We start from the raw sequence: 7,859 nt of genomic DNA on the forward strand, positions 1-7,859 counted from the left end.
TGTAACAATTGTCTTATTATTATTTGTGTTGCCAATCTTGTTTTGAGTATTATTTTTTATTGTTTATTTTTGTTTAGAAATATTATTTCACAGCTGAAATTTAATGAGTACCATATGCTGGACGGTAGTATCAATATTTATTAAATATATTAATTAGATTGCATTTAAAATAAAGAGGCAAAAACATTCAAAAAAACAATTGTTTATATAATTTGTTTTTTTATTTGTAGCAAGTACATATTATTATAAATTATAAGTATCACACAATTGAATAAATAATTATAGATACATACTTTTTTAAAAATTTTTATGACGGTTTTTATAATTTTTATCGGTCAAAACAAATTAATACAATCTCATAATTATAAATGCATTAGTATTTGAATAAAATTAACGTTTCAAAGATTTTCCGTTGTGCATGGACAATAGACGACATATTCGACATGAATAGGTCTCTCAGTTGGTCTAATAATTTGTGAAAGACGATATATTTTACTCTTAGGTGGGGCCTTTTTAGTAAACTCTTTTTTAACTTTCACTAAGGATTTAGGAGTATGACAGTGATTAATGTCGTTTAATATAGTATATTCCCCACGATATCTATGCTTGTATCGTCCCGAATTATAAGTTATCTCGAAGTTTTGCAGCTTGTATCCATTTGGTGTTACATCTTTCAGAATTTCCTCTACAAGTTTTGCTTGTTTGTCAGTGCACTTCTTACGTATGCATGGAAATTTTTTTTTCATTTTGAAAAAACTGGCTTTAACTGAAATTTTTAAAAATAAAAAGAAGTGAGTAAATTTCAATGACATAATAAAAATCATATTATGCTGGATGGAGAATTTGCTGGATGTTTATTATATTTTACAACGAAAATCGAATTTATCAACAAATTATCAAGATCCAGTTAATAATATTGAAACAACATTAAATTAACTTCGTGGATGTTCTAAAAATCTTCAAAATAGTCCATAAAAACAAGAAATTAATGAACAAGTTGAATTTAAAGTACCACAAATGATGGAACAATCATAACAAATTACTATGAATGATAAAATAACAAATTAAGAACTACCAATAGCAATACTAGTATGTTTAAAAATTGGTACTCAAAGTGTAACTTGTTCAACTGGTACAGATACTGAAGAATTAGGACAATTTTTAACAACAGAAGTACAAACAATTTCAATTGATATTTCAAATTATGATGAATCAATTAGAAATCTTAGTTTACTTTCAAATGCACTGGAACTTTACTATCAATGAACTGGAAAAAACTGATGTAATCCATTATAATGACAGCATTGCAATCAGATGCATTAATTTTGAATCAATTGTATCAAAAACAGAAAGATCCAATTGGAAAATTTGATAGTGACTTATTCCGCTTACAACAAATCAGCAAATAATAATGATCCATTTTGCACAAAAACAATTAAAATAAAACAAAGTTAAAGCATTAAAAGTACAAGACGATCAAGCTTACAACTTACCTCAATATAATATGCGCGTCCCGTCGTCAATATATCTTCACACAGATGACTGCAGATCCTGCAGATGACGCAGATCTTATCAATTTATATTAGAAACAATTGATATTTTAAATTATATTAATTTAGAAAATAAAACTATTAATTTAAACAAGAAATTTTTCGATTGGAATAATTAAATAATTCTTGAACGTTACAATCAGTTTTATTTTCTTTTGTTACACAATTTTTTGGCAAATAATTTTACGACGCAGTACGTGAAGGGTTGGGAAGCAGCAATGCTGCGAGTATTATACAGACGCACCATAGAATACAGACCACTTGACATAATTATCCGCAAGTTATCCGGAGCGACTAGAATAAGTATTTTGTGGAAATTCACCCTAATTTTTGGCTTTATTTGTATCAATGGTTTTCATCAAACATCTAAATCTATCGCTTTCGAATGTTTTCATGTTATCCCGTGTACATGAGATAATTATGCCAAGAATCCTGGTTATGATCGTACAGTTCTAATCATTTCTAGTTAACATTATTAGTTTCCAACTGTTTCCAGTAAGTTTCTAGAAAATACTTAATGAAAATTTTCAGAGATGTTCTATAACAGTTTAAGTAAAAATTACCAGAAACTGCTTCCAGAAATTTTTTGTTCATACAGATTGCTTTTTTATTATCTCTGGCTTTGCTCAGGTTTTGCTCAGGTACATAGCGTACCGATAGTTACCGGTATTTTGTTATCACGGTTTTGCTCCGCCCGGTATTTTGTCTATTCACAGGGTTTTTGCTTTTTGCCACAGGATAGAATATTATAGCCATCGATAAGCCAAATTGTATGCCCTCAATATGATAAGGATTATTGGACATTTTGAGATCTGACTTGATTTGACTAGATCTGGATAAAAATTTATCGATTTAATGAAAATAATTTTAAAATATTCGATGATTATTGCTTAAACAATTCGGTTTTTTCTTCTTATAGATTTAATGAAATACAATGAAGAATTATATATTTTTACGATAAGGGTGCGAACTCATGGGACCGCTAAAGTTAGCGGCAATGTGGCCGATTTCAATATGGCGGTCATAAATTCCGTGGTTTAAGCACTTTTTGTTGACTTCCGTCACTCTAATTGTACGGTTCGACTCAGATGAACAGTCAAAATTTGAGTTAGGGCTCAAACTCACGACAAGCAACATTTCGCTTGTAAACATGGCCGACATAATTCTGAGCGATCTGAGCATGCGCAAATCCGTGAGATAAGTCACAAGTTCGACACTGTCGAACTTGTGATTTAAATCACGGAGGAACTGTGTTTATATGCAGTGTAAATAGTCAGCTGTCAGTAGTGCTACAAAAATAAAAACCAAATAATTATAAAAACATTTGGGCATGACACCACATTACACAAAAAAATATATAAACAAAACCTTGAGCAAAAGTGTTCAATTAAAAAAGAATTTAAAAAATACTCCAAAATTTAATCAAAACATCAATATTGAGATTTTAATAAGGTTATATTTATTTATTTTTTGAACCGTGACAATAGCACAGCTCATACTGAAATCACGGATTCGCGCATGCCCAGTAGGTCCGTAGGAACAACGGCCATGTTTACAAGCGAAATGTTGCTTGTCGTGAGTTTGAGCCCTTACGGAAGTCGACAAAAAGTGCTCAAACCACGGAATTTACAAACTGCGCATGCTCTGATGCACCACCATATTGAAAACAGCAGCCATATTGAAATCGGCCATATTGCCGCTAACTTTAGCGGTCCCATGAGTTCGCACCCTAACTAATTGACATCACTCGGACATGAACTCAGTGGTTCGGATTTGAAATTCCAGAGCCGTACCTACTTAACCACAGCAGTGATTATCAGATGTAAGAAACGTTTATCTTCTTAAACATTCATTCAACCTCGATCTAGTTTGATCTCAGTACAGATCAAGTTTGGTCAAATCAGATTTAGTCAGATCAAGTTTGATCTAGTCAGATATGGTCAGTTATTTCGAATTAGATGAGTCGACTGTTCATACGACCGCCAGAACGGATCTCACATCTCTACTCAAGGCAAGATCCGTCCACGGACCTCGATCCGTGTGAACGAGTCGACTCGTATGAATTCGAGAATAGCCTCCCAGATAAGATTTGATCTGTACCCAGATCTGATTGGATCAAATCTTACCAGGGGTGCTATTCTTGGTCCCGTATTGCGGGACCTTTCCCTGGGGATATCTAAAGCTCCCCAGTTTAAAAAATCTCATAGAAACCACGAAAAAGCGTCAAATACACATCAAATGCTCATAGAATAATAATAATATCTATGAGCATTTGATGTGTATTTGACCCTTTTTTGCGGTTTCTATTTATGAGATTTTTTTAACTGGGTCGGTTTCTAGTATATGTGTGATTCTTTACAAGACTTTTTCATCATTTTTTCATTTAGAAAAAAAAGTTCAAATCTCCATAAGAGCCAATGTTGACTAATATTTTTAATAATTAATTATAAATAATTTTATCGATTGACATGAAAAAAAATATGCCACTGTATTCAAAATTAAAAGAGCTACCTGTACGTAAAATTATAGGGAATTCTCATCATTTTCGGAAATAACATAAGACCGGTAAATAACCGCCTTAAAAATGTAAAAAGGTGCTTAAAATTAAGACTGAAATATTGAGAAAACATTATTATTTTATATTAAACAGTTATGAATAAAAAATATGCACGTAACTAACAGGATTTGAAATACGACGAACGACAAATTATCTAAATGTCTAAATGAATGCTTAGGGGAGCGTTCGATAGCAGGCCGAGGCCAAAAATCCGGCCAATTTTTTATCATGGTTTATTTTATATGTTCATAGTGTCAGCACTGCTACATCATAATTTCAAATATTTAAACGGGATTTTCTCATAGCGAATTTTCGATTTATCAAGTTGTCTTTCTGTTGGCCCAGGCCGAGGCCCTTGGCCAACTATCGAACGCTCCCTTAGCCCGGTCGGCCACTGGGTCATCGATGCAAAGCATAATTTATTTATTTCAATATTTTACGTTCAATCCCTGGTAGAAATATTTTTCCAACTTCTTCCGACTTTCTCCACCTTTTTACGAAAATGACCCATGGTTGGAGAAAAGTTGGAAAAAAGTTGGAGTAAATTTTTGGTTGAAGAAAGGTTGGAAAAAAGTTGGGAAAAAGTTGAAGTACATTTCAATTTTCAGGTTGGAGAAATGGCGGAAAAAAGTTGGAGAAAAGTCGGAAAAAAGGTGGAGTAAATTTTTGGTTGGAGAAATTTGTCCGCCATTTCTCCAACCATGGGTCATTTTCGTAAAAAGGTGGAGAAAAGTTGGAAAAAAGTTGGAGAAAAGTCGGAGAAATATTTCTACCAGGGCGTCACAAGAGGCACAAACGAAATTACGAACTTGAAAACAAAATTATTATTCAATAATGTATTAGATTCCTAAGTCATCAATTCTTGCTATACTTATTTATTAATAGAGTATACAAAATAGTTTTTTTATATTTATTTGTTAGGGTTAATGTATAATAAAAAAGTGAATATATGTATTTCAAAATGCATTTTGAAAAAAAGAATGTTGGTAACGAAATCGTTTCCCGTTGAAAATTGAAAATTTTCGAAACTCCGGCGAATGGGTTTTTTAATTATGGAATCATGTTATATCATTGTTATTATATATTTTCTTCAAATATTTATTTGAATATAAATTCTAATTAATTTTTCGTAACTACTACAGTAATATTTGCTGTAGATTCCTCTCCATGTATACTTGATTCTGTTCAGATCTAAACAGGGAAAATTGAACAAAAAAAAAATTATATATTTAAATAATAAATTTATTTCTCAAACTTTTTTTTATTTATTTATTTATATAATTTTCAGTAGTCACAGTTAGAAAACACCTAGGTTTGCAGATAAATTGAAAATTATTCTAAGTTCCTAAACTCGAAACCCTGGTGGAAAAAAATTTGGCAGATTCTGTTGGGTTCTGCCAGTCAAATATTCGGCTTTCAACAGTCTGCCAGATTCTGCCAGCCAAATACTCGGCTTTCAACAATCTGCCAACATTATTGGACAATTTCAGATCTGACTTGATCTGGATAAAAATTTATCAATTTAATAAAAATAATTTCAAATTAGTCAATGCTCGATTGAAGAATTTGGTTTTTCTTCTTATAGTTTTAATGAAATATAATTAAGATTTCTATATTTTTACGATAAATAATTGACATCACTCGGACTTGAACTCAATGCTTCTGGTGTGAAATTCCAGAGCCTTACCTACGTAACTACGGCAGTGATTATAAAACGTAAGAAAAATTTGTCTTCTTAAACATCCATTCGCCCGTGATCTAGTTTGATCTAGTTAGATCAAGTTTGATCTGGTCAGATACGTTTTGATCTGGGTCCAGATCAAGTTTGACCTAGTTTGGTCTAGTCAGATCTGGTCAGATAAGATTTGATCTGGTCAGATACGATTCGATCTGAAACCAGATCAAGTTTGATCTATACCCAGATCTGATCAGATCAAATTAGATTTTTCCCTGGGTATACTTATAAAAATTTAAAAAATATACTATAAAGTTTAGAAATCTGCAATGCTTCGAGATTGAAGTTTCTTGATACCTTACCATGATGGTTAATAATAACTACAATAATTCGTCCAGGATTTTTTAGTGTTCCGAAGGACACTTATGTTTTCACTTTTCGTGTGACTTTTTGTTATTTCGCGATAAAAATAAAAGTTATGAATCGAATTGGCTTCTACGAAGCCCATTAGGTTCCATTTTTTTTCCCAAAAACAATCATCATATTTTTTTTCAATTTTCAGCCCTTATCAGTTGTGATAGTGCTATTTTTCTACAGGGCTCAATTTCAAATATTGACGGATCGGATCCGGCAATGATTCAATCGACGACGCTTCACCTGTAGACTCTACGATATTTTGTTGAAATTGTTTGGTCGTTTATTTTTTTTTTTATTAAACAAAATGTATAGTGTCAGAATTTGTTTTTGCAAGATATTTTTTGAACCACTGAACTGAATTAGTTGATGTTAAATGAAATTTATGTTTTTTTTTTCCCAGAAGCAATTATCATATTTATTTTCAATTTTTGGGCCTTATTAGATTTAATATTCCCATTTTTTGATAGGGCCCAATTTCAAATATTGAGAGATCGATTCCGGCAATGTTTCAATCGATGACGCTTCATCCATATTCCATAGACTTTACGTTATTTTTTTGAAATTTTTCAGTCGTTTATTTTTTTTTTTATTAAACAACAAAAATAAACAACATTAGAAAATAAAACAAAACAAAAAAAATAGTCATTTATTTTACAATAAAATAAAAAAACAAATGAACAACAAGAAAAAAAATAAAAAATCCTACGGAACACTTAGGGTGCACCTTGGGGGACTTGACTATATTTTTTTTTTTTTTTTTTTAGAATTTCCTGGTGAAAATAGTCTGGCAGATTCTTACAGGCTTTTGGAACAACTGCCAGATTCTGCCAGTTTTCTTTTACCAGGGAATCTAAGTCTTCGTTGCAGTCGAAAAAATTCCAAGTGTTGAAACTAAAAGAAGAGTCCTAAAAAAAAGCTCTAAAATACGCACGTCTACGATTCAGCATGACGAGTAGCTAAGGAAAAGACATATAAAGGCCCTGAAAAACTTTGAGATACTCTAAATCCATAAATAAAAGCTGGAAAATATCTATTACATTAAAAACTTAGGGATAAGCGCTGTAGTCAACGCGTTCCGATGTCCCGATTATGCCATATTATGACATAATCCGCCAAATTATTTTCACCAGGGCGGTGAAAATCACGCAAAAATTGTCTCAAAAAAAAAGACAAAAAGAATGCCAACAGCACGTGGTGTTCCCAAGCGGTCACCCATCCAAGTACTAACCACGCTCAGCCCTGCTTGACTTCGGTGATCGGACGAGAACCGGTATGTTCAGGGCGATGTGGCCGTTGACATGAGTTGCAGACAAAATATCCATCAAACGAAAAAAGTCTATTTATTACCAGAAACATATATATACATTCTTCGACATGGATATATTCAATCGACTGATGTATATGTCAAAATAACTACATTGATTAAATAAATTCTTAAATAAATTTGATAAAATATATATAACTGCACTTATTATTATGTTAAATATATGAACCGCAAGAATATATTTGTAGAATAAAAAAAAAAAATTGCATGCACAAATTGTAGAAAACTTTCGGGTAAAATAAATCTGTAAAAATTTTTTAAATATTGCATCATTAAACAAAATAAAAATTATATGTTTAAAATCTCGTGTAATGTCAGTATCAATTGAATATAATC

The 7,859-nt window shown here is 31.7% G+C and overlaps 1 non-coding gene across 1 annotated transcript; it reads right to left on the reverse strand.

Annotated features, from left to right (window-relative positions):
• Positions 1 to 7,378: 7,378 nt before the first annotated feature.
• LOC122847957 lies at positions 7,379 to 7,497 on the reverse strand. Its single transcript, XR_006373414.1, has one exon. It is a non-coding gene; the product is annotated as a 5S ribosomal RNA (ribosomal RNA).
• Positions 7,498 to 7,859: the final 362 nt, after the last annotated feature.

Source organism: Aphidius gifuensis, linkage group LG1 (genome assembly GCF_014905175.1).
Source record: "Aphidius gifuensis isolate YNYX2018 linkage group LG1, ASM1490517v1, whole genome shotgun sequence".
Taxonomy (NCBI): domain Eukaryota; kingdom Metazoa; phylum Arthropoda; class Insecta; order Hymenoptera; family Braconidae; genus Aphidius; species Aphidius gifuensis.